We start from the raw sequence: 24,341 nt of genomic DNA on the forward strand, positions 1-24,341 counted from the left end.
GGAAGAAAAATTTGCCAATATTTGTCAACATTTAGATTTTTTTTTTACCCTTTGACCTTAATCTGTTATTTTAAATAATTTGACCTAAAGAAATAATTGTATGCTCAATATGCATGTGTAAAGATTAACTTTATGGATGGTCATCTTTATATTACTATAGGAAAAAAATTGGAAACAACTTACATTTCTAATATAAGGAATAATGTGTAATAACATGGAAATATGCATACAATTTACAAAAGAAGTTTCAAATTTGACTGTATTATCTCTGTCTATAAAATATAAAGTAAAAGTGAAAGTCGCTCAGTCGCGTTCAACTCTTTGTGACCTCATGAATTATACAGTCCATGGAATTCTTCAGGCCAGAATATTGGAGTGGGTAGCCATTCCCTTCTCCAAGGGATCTTCACAATCCAGGGATCAAACCAAGGTATTCCATGTTATATTTATATTATATATATATATACACACACACACACACATATATATAAATATAAAAATATATAGGCATATACATACATATATATACACACAAATTACATTATTAGGGATTATTTTAAATGACAAGCTTATATTTCTATTTATTTACTTCTTTTACCTTATCTGTTTGAGGTTTCTTCTACTGACCCTATATTCTGTAACAATAAAAAAAGTAATAAAAAACTTCGTGGCCTGGGTAAAATCACAGGCTGAAGCTCTAAGGAGAGAGAACCAAATCAGCATGAGAAGTTTCTTCACAGTAGTCACTGATAAGTTGTATGTGAAACTCCTGTGACTTTTGACCCGTGCTAAGCTCAGTTTTGTCATCTGTTGGCCTGTATTTTATTTTCTGTGCTAATGAAGAGTTCATCTGTATTTGAACCGTCAGTCAGTTTTTTAACTATCTCACCATGGCTATTCAAAGAAAAGTATTATCCCTGAGGATTATTTTGTGATAATTCCCTACACATTTCAAACTTCTATGATAGCATGAAACCCCAAAGCACTAGGGGATATTTTTCTTATCCTTTGAAACTACTGTAATAGAAATTAATGACAAAAATTTTCTAGTTGGTATGTAGTTATTGTCTTGATTTGTTCATTTAAATGTCCAGCTATTACTGCTTCTTGGCCAGTTTGATCACTGTCCAAATAATTAAAATTAGCAAAGTTCCATTCTTCCAAACAACTGACCTTGTATTGCAATTTTTAAACAATTATGCATAAAAACAAATACAGTTTATAAAAGCCTTTCCTCAGTTGTGTTGTGGTCGTGTGTGAGGTGTGCTAAATCACTTCAGTCGTGTCTTACTCTTTGAGACCCCATGGACTGTAGTCCATCAGGCTCCTCTGTCTGAGTGTTATGATATGTGGTAGCATAAAATCTTGAGCTACAGAAAGAAGTTTCAGAGTACACCACACGTAACTGAAGAAATAACTGATCCACATGGATAACAAGAGTCCTAAACTAGTGGATACTTTTCTTGTTGACTGTACTGTTTTACTACAAAGTTCCCATTAGATTGCCAAGTTGAGCACCATCGTGACCTAGAAGAGAGGACACAGTGGAACAAGTAAGGAAAAGAAATAAAACTTTTTTACCAGAAAAAAAAAATCAATCTTATAAGGTCCTCTGATTATTTTGTTTAACACTTTTGCCTTTCTAAGCAAAAATCCATATACACACACTTATCAGGGAGAAAACATATTTTAATAAAAAGAATATAGCAGTAAGAGTCAGAGTCTCATTCCCATCTGTTAGACAAAAGCACCTACATGGCCTCTACCCACAAGTTGAAATAAGAATAAAATGTGAATATGGGAGAATTTTGCATTTTTTTAAAATTGCCTTTAAAAAGGCTCTATGCATGTAATATACTATTAAGTGTTAGTTGCAAGTTTCTCTTATTTTGCAAACTGGAAGGAATAAGGAATAAAATAATATGCTTCCCCTATTTCCTTTAGAAGTTTGAAAAGTAGTAATTAAAACTTCAGATGAATCCAAAGTTTGCTCTTCCATAACCTTTTCATTGTGTCCTGCCTCTTTGAATGTCAATGAGTATACTTCAAAATTATTCCTGTCAATTATAAAGGTTCTTATCTTTGCATTGATTTTTACATGCACAGACCAATAGCAGGAGATGACCCAATAATTAATATTGGGAAACTGAATTGCTTTTTTTCCCTAGGCATTTAGCCTTAGCTATAGAAATATTTCTCTTTTATCAATACTATGTTTTTATATTTATCCCGTTTTGTTTCTGTTTCTGAGACAAATTCTCCCATATAACAACACATTGGTTTTAACTCATCAAATGGAGGTTGAAACCTACTGCAATTTTTTAAACAAAGCTGATTCTTATGCAGTTATATCTAAAATATCCTATGCAAATAGATTTTAAATATAAAGTACATTCTTCATCCATAGATTCTTTCTCACATATTCTCTAACATTGGTGTAATTTCCTCCAAACGCTTTTTTTGATAAGTAGTTCTGTGTGTCCAACACTGTGTGAAGCACTGCAGAAATAAAAATGAACAAGAAATTGTCTCTTTAGTGACTTCACAATCCATTGAGTGGAGAGAGACAGGCATAAGGAACCTGTCATGATCTGTACCATAGATGGACACAAAATGCAGTAGTTAGTTCTCTTTCAGAATGCGGTGGGGCCGGCTCACTCTGAGTTAGATAATGCTCTTCTTCCCAATCTCATTCAGTGACTTGACATTGGGATCTCAAAATCTACTATGGTGAGCATATTTATACCATGGAAATAGGCAAATGCACAAAACAGAAATCCCCCTTCCTAAAGAACCATTTGTTAAATATTTACCCACACCACTGTCATTAAACCTTCCCAGGAGATTCTTTTTAATTTTTTTCAAGGATAAAGTACACAAATCCCTTTACTTCATTTTCTCCCCTTTTATCAAGCTCTAGTTATAAATGCTTCCACATCCTTATTATGCAAAGAAACTAACATACAGCTCTCTTTATTTGTTTAACTTTAAGCACTGACTAAAATTTTTAAAAATCGACACATTACCATTTGTTTAATCATCAGATCAGATCAGATCAGATCAGTCACTCAGTCGTGTCCGACTCTTTGCGACCCCATGAATCGCAGCACGCCAGGCCTCCCTGTCCATCACCAACTCCCGGAGTTCACTCAGACTCATGTCCATCAAGTCAGTGATGCCATCCGGCCATCTCATTCTCTGTCGTCCCTTTCTCCTCTTGCCCCCAATCCCTCCCAGCATCACAGTCTTTTCCAATGAGTCAACTCTTCGCATGAAGTGGCCAAAGTACTGGAGTTTCAGCTTTAGCATCATTCCTTCCAAAGAAATCCCAGGGCTGATCTCCTTCAGAGTGGACTGGTTGGATCTCCTTGCAGTCCAAGGGACTCTCAAGAGTCTTCTCCAACACCACAGTTCAAAAGCATCAATTCTTCGGCGCCTAGCCTTCTTCACAGTCCAACTCTCACATCCATACATGACTACAGGAAAAACCATAGCCTTGACTAGACGAACCTTTGTTGGCAAAGTAATGTCTCTGCTTTTCAACGTGCTATCTAGGTTGGTCATAACTTTCCTTCCAAGGAGTAAGCGTCTTTTAATTTCATGGCTGCAGTCACCATCTGCAGTGATTTTGGAGCCCAGAAAAATAAAGTCTGACACTGTTTCCACTGTTTCCCCATCTATTTCCCATGAAGTGATGGGACCGGATGCCATGATCTTCGTTTTCTGAATGTTGAGCTTTAAGCCAACTTTTTCACTCTCCACTTTCACCTTCATCAAGAGGCTTTTTAGTTCCTCTTCACTTTCTGCCATAAGGGTGGTGTCATCTGCATATCTGAGGTGACTGATTTCTCCCGGCAATCTTGATTCAGCTTGTGCTTCTTCCAGTCCAACATGCTTTTCTCCTGCACAAAATTTTGGAAGCTGTGCTGGTGTCAAATGATCAAGGGCAAGCTGGACTCCAAGAGAAATGTAAGTAGAGCCTGTAAGTGTGTTTTAGTCAAGGATTACTTTACTGCAAGGAACTGAAGCCCACTAACTGGCTCAGGTATAAAGTAATTTTATTGAAAGGACATAGCAGGCGCTATTGCAGCTGAGAGAGTTCACAAAACTAGGTCTTGCTCAGACAACCACAAAAGGACTGGAATAGCCAAGATATGAACAGAGGCTCCTCTCTCAATCACTTGTGGAGGTATGTAGCCTCTGGCTTCCACTCATGCGTGTGTGAGCCTTTCTCTTCCTTCACTCAGCTGGGTTCTGCTGCTCATGGCTTGCCTGTTCCCTTTAACTTTTCTCTGTACTTGTCTTCCGTTTGTCTTGCTGGCTAGTCTAACTGACAACATGACCTCCCAGTTTAAGAACGTCTTCCAGCTGACGACTGTGTAAATTCTGATAAGATCTAGTCTCATTGCCAGCCAGGGGATGGATATTCAACCTGGGGCTAGAGCCACAAGCTGCACTTTCCAAGCTCTGAGGGTAAGGTTAGTTCTCTAAGAAGTGGGTGTGGTAAGAGAAGCAGTAACATGGCAATTTTAACACGCCAGGATTAAAAGGATTAAAGTCAGAATTGGAACCCTTTGAAACTGTAATCTTCTTAAATGTACTGGAGTGAAGGACATAAGTAGAGGAGTAATATCAATTAAGGATAAAGATAGTTGGGGGATTCATATTATTGTATTTTACCTCATAAATAATGAGGATACATTGATGGGTTTTGGTTTGGGAGAACTGTGTACAGGAAACATCCTGTCAGAAGCTTATGGGATATATTATATCCTGAGATGGATAGAAATTTGGAACCATATATGAAGAGGTCATTATTATTGTACATTAAATATGTACATACAGTTTAACTATTATACAAAATGTGATTTATAGTTTCTAGTATTATGACTTTTTATATGTTACCTTTATGCCTTCACCTGACAGAGAATATCTCCTTCACTGGACAGAAATCATGTAGTTCTGTATGTTTATAAATTGCTTGACTCATTTGTAAGAATAGCATATATCATTTTGAATTATGTGTATATATATATATATGTATGTATGTATAAACTGTCTCTTTCCCCTAGTAGACTGCAATTTCTTGAGGGTATTGTTTTTCTACCATCTTATGTCTTTCCTATCCTTACCTTTTGTACAGTGCCTGATACATATCAGGATTTCAATAAGTGGATGTTCTATTTTCTGTTCAGGGAATGCTTTGTTTTCATTTAGAAAATAATTTTCAAACTGAAAAAAAAAAGAAGATAATATTGCAAAAAAAAAGAGGAAATTAGACAAGAAGATAGCAAAAGTTCTTATTCTGAAAGAACTTACAAGCATGATCACAGAACCTTCCACAGTGGACATTGTGGGGTGACTGTGGGAAATGTGAGAGGTGGTAAAGAATAGCAGTGGGTGAGATTGTCCTGAGGTTCAGGATGAGGAAGATATGCATATTTGGAATTGTAGATGTCCAGCTTAGTTCAGCAATGAGCTATCTTGTGGAAGTAAGATAGGACTTAACTTTATGTGGCTCCAGATGACAAAACTAGTGAGTAGGGGGAGGTTGATTCAATATTAAATAAGGAAGAACTTTCAAGAGATGGAGTTACTTCAAATGGGATTGGCTTTCAAAATAACTTTTATTAACAGAGAATGTTCAAACAAAGTCTAATTATTTGAGAGACAACATGGAGATACTTTTACTAGACAGAAGGTTGTGTTAAACTTTAAGGAACTTTTCAAATCTAACATTTTATGAGGTTGCTTACTGAGTTTTATTGAAGCCTTATGTACCTTTAAAATGCAATTCACAAGCATAGTGATGTATGTATTCCTTTGGGGGAAATTAACTAATCAGGTTGGAATAATTACTTCTTTGATGCATTTATATGATTTTTTTTTTTTCACAAAAATCAAGAAAAGACATTAAAAATAACATTTTAAATCATCTGTTACCTAGAGGAAAATATTTCAGTGGAGGAAAAACTGACAGGCTTGTTAAGAGTAAGGAAGGATCCCAAGAAGATTAACAAGTATGAATTATGCGTCTAGATCAGAAGGGTCAGTTCAATAAGGCAAGCTTTAAAAAGGTCCACTGGTCCAATCCCCAAGAGACAAGTTATAAAATGACTGATGCCAATCAAATCTCAAGTTGAAGGTTCTGTGTGTGTGAGTGTGTGAGTGTGCCTGTGTATTTCAACAGTTGAAATATCAAATCAAAACCAATGTCAGTCATCATGGTGTCAGTGTGGTGGAGATAGAATTGGCATGAAGCTAGAGATTTGGGGAAACTGAAAGATTTTTTTAACTGTTGAGAATTCATCTTAGAGTATTGGCAAGCAACAGAAGATTTAAGGCATAGTACATAATTTTAAACATGTTTATAACTAGAAAAGTTTCTGTATTAATGGAAAGAATAGTATTTGTCATAATATAAAACACTTTCCCACAGACAAACTCTAAGGGTGACTTCTCATTTCTAATTCATTTAACCCCAGCATTATCCTATCCTTTTATTTTCTCACCCACAATTCTTACTATTGACTGCAGTCAGCCTTTTCTCCTCCAAGTTCCCCAAACTGATGGTTCTCATGTTCTTATATGTGATTTCTTTCATTCTCATGTGTTCTTATAACTCTTTTCTAGTTATTCATTTGGAGAAGGTGATGGCACCTGACTCCAGTACTCTTGCCTGAAAATCCCATGGACGGAGGAGCCTGGTGGGCTGCAGTCCATGGGGTCGCGAAGAGTCGGACACGACTGAGTGACTTCACTTTCACTTTTTACTTTCATGCATTGGAGAAGGAAATGGCAACCCACTCCAGTGTTCTTGCCTGGAGAATCCCAGGGACGGGGTTGGGGGGCCTCGTGGGCTGCCATCTCTGGGGTCGCACAGAGTCAGACACGACTGAAGTGACTTAGCAGTTATTCATTAGAAGTTAGAGTTTAAAAAAAACCTTAAAACGTAACATGTAATTTTAAAGTCACAGCATAAAGTGAGTGTCACAGTATATCATTCATTCTGACCTATATAGCCTTGTTCCATATTCTCCCCAGAGCTGTTCCCAATTACTCTTGTCCACAGCTCTGTCTGCTCACTGGCCTGCTATTGAAGGAAAATGCATCATCTTTAAGAGGAATGAAAAGCAGCATAACAATTTTTATTCAGCATTTATACTGTGACATCAATGAAAACAATTCATGACTTTTGAGTCTAGCACATTTCTTGTGATTCTCCTAAATTTTTTCTATGATAATGCTTTCATTAAAACACCACATTAAATTTGAGCTCAATCAGAATAACCTATTTTATGGTTAACAACAAGATTATTGAACTTAAAATATGTGAAACAAAGGAAAGATGGAAAGCATCCACCCTGAGTCTTCACTGTACTGACTGCTGCTGCTAAGTCACTGCAGTCGTGTCTAACTCTGTGTGACCCCATAGACGGCAGCCCAACAGGCTCCCCTGTCCCTGGGATTCTCCAGGCAAGAACACTGGAGTGGGTTGCCATTTCCTTCTTCAATGCATGAAAGTGAAAAGTGAAAGTGAAGTCGCTCAGTCGTGTCCGACTCTTAGCAGTCCCATGGACTGCAGCCTACCAGGCTCCTCGGTCCATGGGATTTTCCAGGCAGGAGTACTGGAGTGGGGTGCCATTGCCTTCTCCGACTGTACTGACTAGGTGTTGCCTATTTCACTGGGGCTTGAGTTTCTCAAGGCAGGAGATGCGCCCAAGGAGACTTATTTGGCTCTTTTGGAATGGCATCTTCCATAGTGTTTGGCATATAAAACATAATCATTAATTCATACATTTTAGAAATATTATTGAGTCTTAACTATGGTGAGAGCATTTTTTCTAGTTTTTGAAAAAACAGTGGCCAAAAATAGGAAAACTTGATTTCTGTTCTCTAAAGCAGGTGATATAGTAGCATAGTGATTCAAACATGATCTGAATTCAAATACCTAAAGTAATTTTACTTCGTACAAAAGTATGACCTGGAGAAATCTACTTGAGTCTGTTTTTGTTTGTTTAATCAGAAGAAAGAAATCATTGGTCGGAAGACCTGGAGGATTCATTGAATTACTACAAAATACTTTGATCACTGGGCTTCCCAGGTGTCACTAGGGGTAGAGAACCCACCTGCCAATACAGGAGACATAAGAGATGGAGACACAGGTTCCATCCCTGAATCAGGAAGATCCCCTGGAGGAGGGCATGGCAACCCACTCCAGTATTCATGCCTGGAGAATTCCATGGACAGAGGAATCTGGCGGGCTACAGTTCATAGGGCTGCAAAGAGTTGGATGCAGCTGAAGCGACTGAGCATGCACACGTGCACTTTGACCACTGTCTGTCATGTGAAATGTTTTTAATGATCTTGGGCTTTATATTTCAGCTGAAGGATGGGTAATTTAAAAATAACAGCATAACACCATGAAAGCGTGGCAAGGGTTATGAGAATGAAATTCTGAAGTATTATGGAAAAACTTGCAGAAGTACCTGACCTAGTCTAAAGGGCAAGGGACGTGTCTAGGGGAAGTTAAGTTTGCTCTGAGAGCTGCTTTATTAACACTGGCTGAATGAATGCCAACAGCAACTTTCCATTCCTTGTGGGACTATTACTGAGTCTCTGAGTTTTTCAGCTTTTTTTTTTTTTTTTTTCCATTTTCTCTCTAACTTCTCTTCTGCTAGCCGCAGTGGTGCCCATTTTGGCCTTTTGTACCCTTCAGAGATTTCTGCTTAGCAGATTATATGCACAGTCTTCTGCACATGTGTATTGCATAGCTCCTGTATGCTTTTTCTTGGTTGATTTTAATTAATAGAGTGGTTATAAAAAGATGGGGGAGGTACTACATTACATTCTATGTGTGATGAGGGAAGGGCTGGAAGCCAGGTAGGGGTAGAATGAACTTCCCAGATCAGACCAAGACTGAAGCAAAATTATAAAATAGGTGACATTTACCTTTAGTTCTCACTTATTAATTTTCTCTTACCAGCACATCTATGTAACCAAAGGCCCACTGTCGTCATGTTTCTCCAGGGTCTCTTCTGTTACTGAGAGTAGCAAACTAATGGATGAAAGTATGATTTTTATAGAGTGAATATAATTTATTATTTTATATAAATTTTAAGCATGAAAGAGGTTACTATTAATTATTTCAGGACAATAGGCATAATCCAAGACTGTCTTGGGTAAATGAGGATGTATGGACTTCTTAAATATTAAAGACTTAATATAATAGCCTTTTGGAGATACTTCAGTGTGCACCTAATAAATGCTACCTTTTGCTTTGAATACTTTTTCTTTTAAATTAAAATGACCAAGTGAGAAGACAATAATTAACCCAAGTTAATTCATCTCCAATGATAGAATTCTCTTTGCTTTACTCTCTTTATCCCATGATGAGAAAGATATTTATTGGTGGGTCATATCCCAGTACCTGTTGAATTATACACTTCATAAGTGAATTTAAGCTTGGCCTTTGTATAACCTTTAAAGAACATCAGTGTATATGTGTGTCCAGGGGAATACACAGTCAGAAGAGCTGGCAACTCTTTTTTATTTCAGCTCGTGCACACCAAGACAACTCACAATTAGGACTCGGATCAAAACTAAACTATATCCAGTGGTAAATAATTCATAACGCACTTCTTTGTCTCATCTCCCTTGCTTAACCCAAACCGAGACCCATTTTCTGTTCCATTCCTCCTTTTCCCAGTTTCTGTCTTTCTGATGATGTCTGCTGTTTCAAAACACCTCATTATCTCCACTCTCCCACTGAGCCTGCAATGTGATGGCATTTGCCTTGCCTGAGGAAGGAAGAGAGAGTTTTCCTCTCCCAACAGCCCTGCACATTGAGATCTGACCAGAGCATCCTCAAGCTGATTCCAAATGCATCCCCTGGAAAGGGGAGAGCAGACTTGCTTATCCCACTGTCATCAAGTGGGAGGATGTTCTGCCAGGTCTCCGGACAGATATCATAGTCAAAGAGAAAAGCTCTATAGTGCTTAGAAAACAAAGCTATTTCAGGTTGTTTGGCTGCGAGCTGATAAACAAAGCCTGGGGTAAGAAATGCAAAACACACACACATACACACATAGACATAAAGATAAAGACCCACACACGGGCCTCTGGTCAGCTGAAGACAGAACTGACATATTTAGCAGTCAAGCAGCATTGCTTCTTTCTGACCTGTTGGCTACATATTCAGTTGATAGCTTCCTGCTACCTATCACAAACAATAAAAATCTTTTAAGAAGACAGTCCAAATTGCTCTAATACTTTCTTTAAAGAGAACAAAAATGCAGAAAGTTAGCCTGTAGGGACTTCATTTTTCATAGATATGCAATTTATGGTGTTTAAATATAAGCTTTTGATTTTAGGTTGAAACGATCTTGTCAAAAAGGTACATGAAAGACATTTACTCTGGGCTCTTTTCTATTAATACTTAGGGTTATAGCTGATCCTTCTCACGTCTTTTTATCCCCAGAACACTTGACTGGCACCTGACTTCCCTACTTTACTTTAGTAGCTGATTCAGAGAAGGCAGCTTCTGATTTTCTGTTTTTCCTTTATCTTTTTTTTCTTTCCTTTTTTTTTTTTTTGGTCACGAAGAGATTTGGGGTCAGGTTTAGGGAGAGGTGGGCTTCCCTGGTGGCTCTGTTGGTAAAGAATCCGCCTCCAGTGCGGGAGACTCTGGTTCGATTCCTGGGAAGGGAAGATCCCCGGGATAAGGGATAGGCTACCCACTCCACTATTCCTGGGCTTCCCTTGTGGCTCATTTGGTAAAGAATCTGCCTGCAATGCGGGAGGCTTGAGCTCGATCCTTGGGTTGGGAAGATCCCCTGGACAGTTCAAGGGGTCACAAAGAGTCAGGCACCACTGAGCGACTTTCACTTTCATTTTTCACTTTAGGGTGAGGTGGCTTTCCCAGTAGCTCAGCAGTAAAGAATCCACCTGCAATGCAGGAGCTGCAGGAGCCTTGGATTTGATCCCTGAGTTGGGAAGAAACCCTGCAGGAGAATATGGCAACTCAGTATTCTTGTCTGAAGAATCCCACGGATAGAGGAGCCTGGTAGGTTATAGTCCATAGGGTCACAAAGAGTCGGCCACAACTGAAGCACCTTAGCACACAAAAAATCCCAAGAATCAAGATAGTCATACTTTTGTGCAATATTTTGAAAAATCAAAATCAATGCAAAAATTCATGATGAAGAAAATATCAACATTCTAATATAAGGCAGGAACAGTATTACAGATATTTTCTTTTACCTCAGGCTCCACTATGGTTCTGTACAGCATTGAGTGGAATGTAATGACAATAAGCTGGAGAATGAACTGTATTTCTGAAGCAAATGGACATCTATTTCTCCATCTCTTCTAGGAACATGTTGGACGGGCATCAGGGTTCAGGATCAATGGAATCATGAATTCATTGAGCAAGAATTTTCCTCAGCCTGTAGCTATCATAATTACATAAAACAGACCTGACGGCACAGTGCTCAAAATAAGTCTAAAGAGAAAGATGGGGCAAAGGCAAAACAATTAGATGAGGATCATACATCTGAGTAGGTCTGCTCAGTAGAAAGTGGGAAAAGAAGGGAGAGACAGGGAGTTGGAGTAGGGAAGGCATTAGGCTATTGTGGGAGGTTTCATGGTCAGGCACACAAGGGAACTGGAGTGTGTGCACAGTATTCTTGGCAATGTTTCTATAGATTTCCTGGAGAGGTTGCTGGCATAGGAATTGGAAATTGCAGAAGACCTTGGACAGATTACTTAGCCTTTTTGTGATTCTGTATTTTTGTTCTTGCCTGGAGAATCCCAGGGATGGGGGAGCCTGGTGGGAGGCCGTCTATGGGGTCGCACAAAGTTGGACACGACTGAAGTGACTTAGCAGCAGCAGCAGCAGCATGTTTATCTGAAACATGGAATTCATAGTGTCTGCTAAAGTGATTCATGTGTTAAATGGTTATTGTTTTTGACTTCACACTTTCTACGGAGACACTCGAAGTGATTCACAGCTAAGGTCTGTGAGTCTCATTCCTAGATGATCTCCCTGATATTGTCATTTTGTGTGTGTGTGTGGTGAAAGGTAGAAGTTTACTATTTTAACCATTTTAAAATATACAGTCCTGTGGCATTAAATACATTCACAATGCTGTGCAACAGTAATGTGCATGCTAAGTTACTTCAATTGTGTCAGACTCTTTCAACTCCATGGACTGTAGCCCACCAGGCTCCTCTGTCCATGGTTTCTCCAGGCAAGAATACTGTAGTGGGTTTCCATGCCATTCTCTGGGGATCTTTCTAACCCAGGGATCGAACCCATGTCTCTTATATCTCCTGCATTTGTAAGCAGGTTCTTTACCACTAGCACCACCAGGGAAGCCCAGTCACCACCATACATTCCCAGAAATTTTTCATCTTTCCCAGTGGAAATTCTGTATGTGTTAAACACAAATTCCCCACTTCCCCTCTCTCTAACTTCTGGCAACCACCATTCTACTTTCTATTTCTATGAACTTGATTAGTCTAGGTACCTCAAACAAGTGGAATCATGTAGCATTTGTTCTTTTGTGTCTGGCTTCTTTCACCGAACACAATTTCTTCAGATTCATTTATGTTATAGCAATTGCCAGTTTTCCTTCCTTTTTAAGATTGAATAACATTCCATGGTATAGATACATAACAATTTGTTTATTCATCTACTGATGGATGCTAAGGTTGCTTCCACTTTTTGGCCATTGTGAATAGCACTGTAATGAACTTGAGTGTACAAATGTCTCTGATTTCGATTCTTTTGGATATATACCTGGAAGTGGAATTGCTGAATCATTTGATAATTTTTTGCTTAATTTTTGTGAGGAGCTGCCAAGCTGTTTTCTTTCCACAGAGGCTGTTGCTTACCTTTTCACCAGCAGTGCCGAGAGTTCCAATTCCTGTATGTCCTCAACCACATATTATTTTCTACTTTTGCTTGTTTTATAATAAAAGAGATCCTAATGGGTGTGAAGTGGTATTTCATTGTGATTTTGATTTGCGCTTCTCTAATAATTCATTATATTGAGCGTTTTATCATGTACTTGTTGGTTGTTTGTATATTTTTGAGAAAATGTCTCTTTAAATCCTTTACCCATCTTCAAACTGAGTTATTTCTTTTTGTTGTTGTTAAATTGTAGAAGGTCTTTATGTATTCTGGGCTTTTGTTGTTCAGTTGCTCAGTCATGTCTGACTCTTTGCAACTCCATGGACTGCAACACTCCAGGATTTCCTGTCCTTCACCATCTCCCAGAGTTTGCTCAAACTCATGTCCGTTGAATCTTTAATGCCATCCAACTATCTCATTCTCTGTCACCCGCTTCTCCTCCTGCCCTCAATCTTTCCCAGCATCAGGATCTTTTCCAATGAATTGACTCTTCACATCAGGTGACTGAAGTATTGGAGCTTCAGCTTCAGCATCAGTCCTTCCAATGAATATTCAGGGTTGATTTCCTGTAGGAATGACTTCTGATCTCCTTGCTGTGTTGTTTCAAGTTATCCAGATGTGTCAAGAATTCTGAACACACTTAAATGCCAAATATCTGACTGAAATAGATGCAGATCACAGACTTGGGCAAGAAAAATAATGTGACTGTCCTCCATCCAGACTGCCAGGTCAGCACCTTCCCTTCTCTTTGGTCACCTGTCCACCTCAGCTCCTGGGCATGTAGGCTGACTTTGCCTAGACTGGTCCTTCATCTGCTGCATTTTACTTGGGTTTGGCTTCCTTGATTTTTTTTTTTGCTGGGATCAAAACTATACCTTTCTTTTGTTCTTCTGAGTAACAAAAGCTCCTCTGAAAATTTATTCTGAACCAAAGCATTCAAGGGATAATACTTTATAGATTATTATACCCATAGAAATTGTTTGTCTTTGATCAGGGTCATTTAAGTTCTTGTCCGACAGCAGTTAATTTTATGATGCAAGTGTTAACACTTATGACATGTGAGCTTGTGGGAAGATATCTCTGAGGGTGGGTGATATTCTGGGCTTCTTTTTTCCTTTCTAGGAAAGAAGTTTTTTTAGCAGACTAAAGCAATTAATCGCTCAAGGATCCAACTAATCTGACTTTGTTTTCTTTTCTGGGGGACAAAATTGGGGAGGGCTTGGAAAATAAGGGGTTGGGATTGCTCTGGATATTTGAACTGATTCCCTCTTGCTAGTTAAGAAATCACTCTGGCATAGCTGTTTGCTGTGGTATTTTTCACACTTTATCTACCATCCCATGTCTCTGTTGCCTGAGAACTGTATTTGTATTTACACTGTGAAGCGTGAATATGCTGCTGTTCTTTGGGGAAAGGGATTCATCAAATAATCCTTTTGCTTGGGTATTATGAAGTGGACCATGGAACTTCCTCTGCTTGTTTTTGCTTGGAGCCCTTGGGACATGTGAGGTGGCCTTGTCCAGTTCAGTGGGTTTCAGCAGGGTAAGCCAGATTTGAAGAAACATAAATTCAGTTGAAAGAGAAGGTAACATGGCATAGCTGAATAATGGGCTTTAATAGGCAAACCAAATAGTTAAATGCAAGATGCTTGCTGCATGCTAAAACTTAAGGAATGCATATTCAATGCAATGCATTATTAAATACAACATTGAGCATATGGGTACCCACAATTAATGTATATAAATAGCTGATAAAATTGCTCAGTATTAGAAAGCTAGCGGCAAAAATGACCTCATATGTCAAGCAGACAAGTAGGCAGCTACCATTTTCTTTGTACACCTTACAGATGATAAATTAGTTTTATGGTCTGCATGGGGCCCTTATCACACTACAGCACCAAATGCATGATAAAGAAAAAAAATGCCTTGGCTCAAAAATCGAACTGGAATTTGGTGTCCCAGCAGAGCTCATTTTTTAAATGTAAAGAATTTTAGCCCGCTTCCTTTGGGGAAGATTTATTGTGGCCAAGAGAAATGTAGATCTTGGTTATGTGTTTTGATTAAAACTTGATTTTTGTTTTTATTGATACTAGGTAGAATGTGAATCCGTCATAACAGGCTGCCTATTGACTGAGAGCAGTTTGGTCCAATGGGCACAGGACAAGAAAAAGAAGGGTGAGTTCTGACTTTTATTTCCAGCTCTAGTACTAATAGACAAAGCTGACCTTGGATAAACTTTGTAACTCTTTAGTAGTTCTGCCTGCCTTGCTCAATTCCACCCCCTCCAATACTTGTGAATAAAGACTCTGTTTTATTCTATGTTCATAAGATACAGGAGTGCAGTTACCCATTTTAAAATTAAAGAAAGCTGGACTAATTCGTCCTAGAGTTATATAGTAAAACACTGCCTAAATAAATAGTATTGTTGTGCAATATGTGTGTGTCAGGGTTTTGGGGAGGGAAGCCATTGATGTCTATTTAAAAATCTTGAATAGATAAAAAAAGTCCAGAAAGATACCAAGCTCTCTCTCAGGGTTTGTGTGTGGTTTCTCAGTCTTTTTAAAGCATAAAAGCTCATGTGTTCCCTTCATACAATTTGAAATTCAAAATAAATTCAATATTAGACTGAAATCAATCTGTTAGGGTCAGAGGCCTGCTTTGCTTTCAAGTAGCATGAGACTCAGTCCTCTCCCAAACTCTGCTCTCCTCAAATCACTGCTTTGTCAGCCAAGGGTCTCCTTAGCCTTATTTTCATATCAAGCTCATCGTGATCTGTTGTTTCATAGCAGGCAAATGACACTGTGTACCTGTGATAGGATGCATTCCTGTGCCTCTGGGATGTGCCTGGGATTTCATAGGCAACTGAATTCCTTGTTTTAGGATGAGCATTATTCAGAAAGCTGGAGTGAGAAAAGGTCAACTGAAGTTATAAAGAGGGGTAGTTTGAAGATGAGCAAGTCTTTTCCTTTTTTTCTCCTGTCTTTGTCGACTCTTGCTTCACTTGCTTCACCAAACTCTTTCCCCTCCAGTCTCCTGGAAGAATGGTCTTATCTTTTACAACTATTTTGGAAAACTCACTTGATTCCTGCAATTAATTAGGAACAGCATTGTTTTTGTTTCCCACCTGGTAGCCAGAAATGATGTGTTTGGACCATATTGAGGAAGTAGGCTATTCCTCATGCGGAGTAGCTGTGCTCTGAGAGGGGCTAAGGGCAAGCCAGAGGCAAAGCCTCTGGGTCCCCTTCTGCTAAGGTGGTGTCTCTATGGTCTCAACAATGCTCCAGTGTAAATATATGTATTTCCTCACAGTTGTTGTTACTGTTGCTGTTGTTGTTTGGCCCCTTTTTAGAGTTATGGGACTGACACGTAGGAACTCTTATTCTCTCTCCAAACTTTGAGCAAAGTAAACAGTTCTTGGGATTTCACATATGTCCCTGGTATTTCATTCATCCTTGCATGCATGTGTACTGTACATAGTCATTGCACAGTCACTGTCCTGAGACCCAGTGACACAAAACCCTAAATGAACCTGCCCGTCTCCTCCTCAAGCCCGATTTCAACCTCTTTATCAGCACCACTATTTCCCCACGCTTCCCTGGTGGCTCAGAGAGTAATGAATCCACTTGCAATGAAGGAGACCTGGGTTTTATCCCTGGGTCAGCAAGATCCCTGGAGAAGGGGATGGCTACTCACTCCAGTATTCTTGCCTGGAAAATACCATGGACAGAGGAGTCTAGTAGGCTACAGTCCATGGGGTTGCAGAGTCAGATATAACTGAGCAACTGACACTTACACTGTCATCCTTCCTTCCAAGGATCCTCTACTAAATGACATGTCACCTACCTTTGCATGTGTTGCATACCTTCTTTCATCGGAGTCTCCCTACATGAAGTTTGTCTTGGCCCAAACTGTCCTCACCCCCATTTCTTCCCAACTTACTCTACTCATTCTTTGAAGTGAAGTGAAGTGAAGTCACTCAGTCGTGTCCGACTCTTTGCGACCCCATGGACTGTAGCCTATCAGGCTCCTCCGTCCATGGGATTTTCCAGGCAAGAGTGCTGGAGTGGATTGCCATTTCCTCCTCCAGGGGATATTCCCTACCCAGGAGTTGAACCCGGGTCTCCCGCATTGCAGGCAGACACTTACTGTCTGAGCCACCAGGGAAGCTGAACTAATCATTCTTTAGGTGCCTTATTAATGAATACTTTCACCAGGAGGGCTTTCCTAGAACTCAGACCAGACTGAATGCTCCTCCATTATAATTAATTCTTGATAAGCTTCATGATACAACTGTTCAGTTGCATTTCATCCCCACTGCACAGTATGATCCTTTAAAGCAGAGACCATCCTTTCTATTATATCCCCAGAGTCTACATAGAACATGGCACACAGACGACATCTAATGAATAAATGCAACCACAATGGTCTTTGTCTCATAAGCTGCAGAAGGGTGTGAAGCTGGCATTTTGACCTCCTGGAGGGTCAAGTTTACCTCCTCCTGGCTTTTGTAACTTAGGAGTGCCTAGATGTGTAGTTGACAGACTCAGAGAACTAAGGATCATGGGGAAGATTTTAATTTATAAAATATTTATTTAAGCTGCAGTTATATGTATATTAATGCTATATTGTAATTATATGCCAATATCATTTTGCTATGTAAATAATGTTCAGCACAGGTTTATTAAGTGATCCATACTATTAAACCACTGGGAATGATGAGGAAGAAAAGGCTATCTGACCACTCTTTGCTTCAACTGTTAGATCTGGGCAACTCTCCCTGACACTGCGTAGGAGCTCTTGTCTACATTGTTTACATGACACTCATGTAAGCTCTGCATGGCATTTGTCATTCTCCTGGGCTGGCAATAAACCTATCATCACTTAGAGGAAACTAATCTGGGTAGGTAATGACAGGAATGAATAAAGTCATTTTGTAGATGTGCAACTGTGGTCATTAAAAATAAAGCAGACCCTTCTCAGGGAGCTGCTAACCTTGCCAGGTAGTTGACATTGTTTAGATCAGAGGACACTCAGCCTGTGTGTGAAGAGAGAAGAAAAACAGCAGGATTTCCAAACAAATGCTTGCTCTCTCTCCCTAAGTTTTACTTGAGTTTATCAGCAGTGGAGCTGATCTGGAATGAAATGAAATGGTGGCCCCAAGTGGGATCCAGCCTCCCAGTTATTAGCTACACAGTGGGAGACAATTGACAGACATATGCACCGAGATCACGTGATAAAATTTCTGCTCCTTATCTCAGCTTATCTCATAGCATTGTCCTCTCACATCCTAGCAAATTTTGGGGCCCTAGAGAAATGAAGGGACAGAATGCTTCGTCTTTGTTTGTTAGTAAAGTCGTTCCAGAAAGTGCCACTGACAAGAGGGTTAGGGATTGGTTTCTTTGCACAGAGATTCTAAATGAGCACATAGACACATATGCAAAAAGTAGGATTTATGCCTCTGAATATGGCTTGTGAGGAGAGAGTAAACCTCCTGAATTTAGCAATCAAATTTGTTAAGGCTTCTCTAAAGCCTAAACTTCCAATTAACAAGCAAATCATCATCAGACAGCCAGTGAATGGCGAATTCATTCCATTCAACATCTTTTCAAAAGTGGATTTTGTGCACTTATCTCCATGAAAACCCAGCAGGAAGATTTTCCCTGGGAGTGCTCCTACATCTGCCTGTTTTTAATGACGGTAATGGCAAGCAATATTCTACAATTACTTTGGCGATCTCATTTCAAGCATGCAAATCATATTATTGAAGAGCCCAGCAAAAGCCATTTGTTCCTTGGAACCACGAGATAAGTTCTGTGGGGTGAATGAATGCAGCTTGGAGAAGGCCAGCCCTCCTGTCTCATAACCTCTACTGCATGGTGGTAAAATTTACTCACCTTAATATAGACATCAAAGAAGAAATGAAACAAAATCATTCCCAAAATGAAGTAGTTATTTTTTTTATTCCATTCATGAAAGATCTACTTTGTAACTCATTTATTTAATTAAAAATAACATCATTTAAAGAAAAAATTAGAAAAAGGAAAAAAGCACGTGTTGTTGCTAAAGTTCATGGAGTCAAAGCCAAGACTGCTAGGGAGTGAGAGCTCCTTTATGTTCCACAAAGGTCCTGAAGCTTTTTCCATTTTCTCTACCTTCTGGCCAACTCAGCTGAGCTGTAACATGGTCAGTCTTTTATACATATATCTAGAGGCAACATAAATGGGATAAAGCAATCATAGCATAGTAGCATTAATATATGTTAAAATTCGTTTAACAAATACCATATGAAAGGTTAGTGACTTCCCTGGTGGCTCAGATGCTAAAAGCGTCTGCCTACAATGCAGGAGACCTGGGTTCAATCCTTGGGTCAGGAAGATCCCCTGGAGAAGGAAATGGCAGCCCACTCCGGTACTCTTGCCTGGAAAATCCCATGGACGGAGGAGCCTGGTAGGCTACAGTCCATGGGGTTGCAAAGAGTCGGACATGACTGAACGACTTCACTACTACTACTACACTATATGGAAAGTTGGAGCTTTCCTGGTAGCTCGGGCGTTAAAGAGTCTGCCTGCAATGCAGGAGGACCAGGGTGTGTTCCCTGGGTCAGGAAGATCCCCTGGAGAAGGAAATGGCTACCCACTCCAATATTCTTGCCTGGAGAATCCCATGGACAGAGAAGCCTAGCCGGCTATAGTTCATGGGGTTGTAAAGAGTCAGACACAACTGAGAGACTAAGACACATACAACTCACAGCCACATATATGGACGGTTCAGTGGGGAAAGAGGAAAGATAAACCACCAGGGTGACTACTCTTTACTGGCTCACAGTTGTAAAATGGGGAGGAAGTGCCCACTACACTGGCTGATCCAGTGATATGTGCTATGCAAAGTGATAGTGCTATGCAAAGTGCTATGCAAAGGTAGGAATTGAGTTTTAATGGAGAGATACAGTTTCAGTAAGTGATGAAGATCTTGCATGAAGTCGCTCAGTCGTGTCTGACTCTTTGTGACCCCACGGACTGTAGCCTATCAGGCTCCTCCGTCCAGGCAAGAGTGCTGGAGTGGATTGCCATTTCCTTTTCCAGAAGATCTTGAAACCTTATTTTTATAGGAATGATACAGAAAGTAAAAGGCAGATAATACTGCAGTGGAAAACTAGAGGCTTAAGTGGGCTTCTCTCATAGCTTGGCTGGTAAAGAATCCACCTGCAATGCAGGAGATCCTGGTTTGATTCCTGGGTTGGGAAGATCCACTGGAGAAGGGATAGGCTACCACTCCAGTATTCTTGGGCTTCCTGCGTGGCTCAGCTGGTAAAGAATTTTCTGCAGGGAGGGTCAGGATGGGGAACACGTGTACACCCATGGCTGATTCATGTGAATGTATGGCAAAAACCACCACAATATTGTAAGGTAATTAGCCTCAAATTAAAAAAATATGTATATATATATATATAAGCAAAAAAATAAATAAAGAAGAATGTTTCAATGAAAAAAAAAAAAGGAATTTCCTGCAATAGGGGAGACCTGGGTTCTGTCCCTGGCTTGGGAAGATCCCCTGGAGAAGGGAAAAGCTTCCCTGGAGAATTCCATGGACTATACAGTGTTGCAAAGAGCATGACTGAGTGACTTTCACTTTCAAGTGGGAGTCCACCATCAGTCCTCTCAAACTATTAAGGAAACCTTTTGTAATAAATGTTCCTCATCCAGTTTTATGCACCAAGATCCTGGCTCTAGTTCTGAGGAAGGATCACTGTTTCAGATAACTCCTTTAACATCTCTTGGAAGGTTCTTTAACTTGGAACTTCCTAAAAACATGTAAGTTAGGCTGAGGCTAACAAAACATACACCATGATATGTGAACTTTCTGAATATACTACTCATTTCAGTTAAGCAGAGAAGATATCATAATGTGTACATGGACTATAACCTGGTCTGATACTCACTTCTAGTTACCTCTCCAGCAAGAAGTTCTCTAGGAGAAACTTTTGTCTATTATAATTAGGGTAATTTTTCTGTTTAAATATAGTCATAATATTTTAATATTCAAATTCTGCTCACCCTTTTCTGCGTCTTTGTCCCATCACAATTTACACTGTGTGTCATTTCTTAACACTGGGGCCCTGTCCCATAGGCAGACAATATCAATGGCAGCACATGAAAACATTCTCAAAGTTGCCTACAGGCAAAGGAAGGCTAAAGGAGGTTTGGCTCCTCCATGACATGGTCTTCAAGTGTTTTGCATTAGAATGAAATTTTTATTGTTCTTGAGGTTCTCTGGTTCTCTGCTGTGTCCTCTGTTCTAAGTGCCTTGGATCCTGCAAGCAGATGACCATCTACTCTGTCCATGTGTGCAAATGAAGGGAACAGGTGTTTATGTTTGCTTTTTTGTAAAAAGAGTAACTCACAGGTTGGCATTCAAGCTGATAGGTTTCAAGCATGGACAGGATTTTGCCTTTTGTGAAATTCTACTAGAACTTTTCTAGCCTGCAATAGGTTCAGAACAATTTGTGTCCAATTCCTTGAATCCCTCTTCCTTGAACAAAAAAGACTCCATTAAGTGTTTGCTGACTTGGATGATCTTTTCATCTAAGGAAATGGGAATTTTTCTAGAAGACAATAGAGAGATTTTTGAAGTTTTCTAAGTCTAGTATTTCATAAGGATTTATCTATAAGTAGGATTTAATAACAATGATATACATAGATAACATTAAATAGCACTTACCACATTTGAGGCCCTGCTCTGAGTGTTTTGCCTACACCATCTCATTTACTCCTTACAGCAATATTGTGAAGTATATAGTACTATTATCTCCACTTTACATATGAGGAAATCAAAACATAGAGAGATTAATTTTTTCCCAAACTCACATACAGATTCAAGTTCAGGTATGCTGGCTCTAGAGTTCATGTCTGTTTGTTTTTATTTTCTATCTGCAAAGGACTCTTTGGGATTCACTGAAATGGTAATGATGTCAGTGATAATGATTCACATATTTGATTTTCCCTTAAGAATCTGTATGTTACAGTATAACAACCAGTGACTGATGCAGAGGCTTTGCTTTTAAGAGACGGGGCTGTTGATGCTGCTCTAAAGCATCGTGTCAGCGCATCAAACTTGCTGACAGCTTGGCCACCACTGCTGTCCCCAGACGCATCAGAATTGCTTACAGCATCTGTCTTTTTGGTCTTTGAGCACCTGAGTTACATCCTGAGTGGTCATAAAAGAGTCACAGAGTGAGTCCTTCAGTCATCACCCATAACTGAGCTGCCAGAATTTCTTAAGATGTAACGAGTCAGGGGAAACGTTCATTCCATTCTCCTGAAAGTAAGTTACAACAATCAGCTAGTCTTCCTTACCTTCCCCACCTACTCCTTTCTTCTGTGAATTTCTCATAGCAATTCTTCCAAGTCTCTGAGGGGGTGGAATGAAGGAGTTTGGTCATAGGAGGATGGTAACTGTAAAGGTACAAGAGTAAATATTGTTGTTTCACTTTTCCCTTCTTCTCAAAACTGAACTAAAGGCATGGTACTTTTCCTTAGAAGCTAGTTGAGAAGACAAGAGTATCTGTGATGGTTCAGAACTTGATCTGTGCTCCAGGAGTCAATTCTTTCTGTCCTTAATGGGAATCAGTAAATCTTCTGAGTCAAAACCATGAAGGCAGATATGACATGTTAATGACCACAGGCACACTGTCTGTAACTCAGACCATGGGACAAATGAAGGAGAGTTGGGTGGACAAGTGACCAAACTCAGCACTGTTGTGTTTGGTCTCTCAGTCGTGTCTGACTCTTTGCAACCCCATGGACTCTAGCCCACCAGGCTCCTTCATCCATGGGGATTCTCCAGGCAAGGATACTAGAGTGGGTTGCCATGGCCTCCTCCAGGGGATCTTCCCAACCTAGGGATCAAACCCAGGTCTCTGGCATTTCAGGCAGATTCTTCACTGTCTGAGCCACTAGGGAACCCTGAATATACTCATTGATCAACATTAAATTGCTTAAAAGAGGATTTCAAGACACTGGTTAAAACTTGTTTTTACTAGCTGTTTTAGGGAATGATCAAGTGGGAGGAACACCAACCCTTCCATCTTTAGTTCTGAACTTTTAACTGCTTGACACTGGTTTTAATTTGGTTGTCCTGTGCCTTGATGCATGACACATGCATTAATTGTCCTTTTCTCTTTTCTCTGATACTCTTTTATTTGGCAGGAGTGACCGGGGGCTAATCTGGCTTGTAGACTCCATTAGGCTGGGAAATGATAGTCTGTAACTGTATCTATGAAGCATGTGGAACTTAGGGGTAGGTGCAGACTGGAAAGTCAAAAAGGAACCAGGTTCATTAAACCAGCTGCTGCCGCTGCCGCTGCTAAGTCGCTTCAGTCATGTCCAACTCTGTGCAACCCCATGGACAGCAGCCCACCAGGCTCATCTGTCTACGGGATTCTCCAGGCAAGAATACTGGAGTGGGTTGCCATTTCCTTCTCCCCACTAAACCAGAGAGGAGACTAAACAAGTTGCCAAACTGAGGAACTAGAAATAGATATTCACAGCCAGAGTAAAGAAGGAATAACAAGTCTGAGAGCAGACTTGAGTGATGGCCAGTAAATGAATATCTATGTATAGCTGGCTTTTGTCTGACTACTGTGTGGAGAAGTGGAAGAGATGCTGATGACTTTAGGAAAAGGAGAGCAATTCCTCTCAATGTGGGCCTCTTTCCATACTTTACCATATCTGGTGTATTCATGTATATTCATTGGGCCTTTATTATTTCCTACATTGCTTATAGTTAATTATCTGTCAAGTGTGCATATCTTGGTTTCCTAGTTTATAGGAAGCTCTTGGAGGGCAGGTCTCTTTTCTGTATTACACACAACTCATAAAAATTATCTTGAACATCTCAAGAACTCAGTGAATACTTGTGATGAATTGATCAAGACAGGTCATTAAGACTCGCTGCCATGAGCCGTCTCTAGTTGATTTGAACAGATGGTGGTGGTTTTGCCTACTTCACATGACATAGTATGAAAACAGGAACTATTCCAGGCATGAATAGGAAGCCAGACATGCAATTTGGGCATTATGGTTACCTCAGATCCTAAAGATCTGTTTACAAAAGGGAACTGCATTTCTTACTGGGGTTGCATTGAAAAGGCATCCTAATAAGAGGTTCCCTTGTAATATATTGCAATATCTTTAAATTTAAATCCATCCAATTAATAGTGTTTTGTGACTACCCAAAATCTTTTAATGAGTATTTAATTTTTCTGATCAAACCAGAATCACAGAGTGGATAATTCAAGACTAAAAGATCATTATTTAGAATGTGTATGCTTAGTTGCTCTGTTGTGTCTGATTCTTTGGGACCCCATGGACTATAGCCCACCAGGCTCCTCTGTCCATGGGATTCTCCAGGCAAGAATAGTGGAGTGGGT

At 39.7% G+C, this 24,341-nt stretch overlaps 1 long non-coding RNA gene across 1 annotated transcript in view; it reads left to right on the forward strand.

The window, feature by feature from the left end:
- The first annotated feature begins 331 nt into the window (after window positions 1–331).
- The window catches only part of LOC112444176 (uncharacterized), a 73,619-nt gene continuing 49,609 nt past the window's right edge, over window positions 332–24,341 (forward strand). Inside the window, exons 1-2 of the long non-coding RNA XR_003032412.2 lie at window positions 332–430; window positions 15,007–15,088. This is a non-coding gene — a long non-coding RNA (uncharacterized lncRNA). The remainder of the gene's footprint in view (window positions 431–15,006; window positions 15,089–24,341) is intronic.

This window comes from Bos taurus, chromosome 24 (assembly GCF_002263795.3).
Source record: "Bos taurus isolate L1 Dominette 01449 registration number 42190680 breed Hereford chromosome 24, ARS-UCD2.0, whole genome shotgun sequence".
Lineage (NCBI taxonomy): Eukaryota > Metazoa > Chordata > Mammalia > Artiodactyla > Bovidae > Bos > Bos taurus.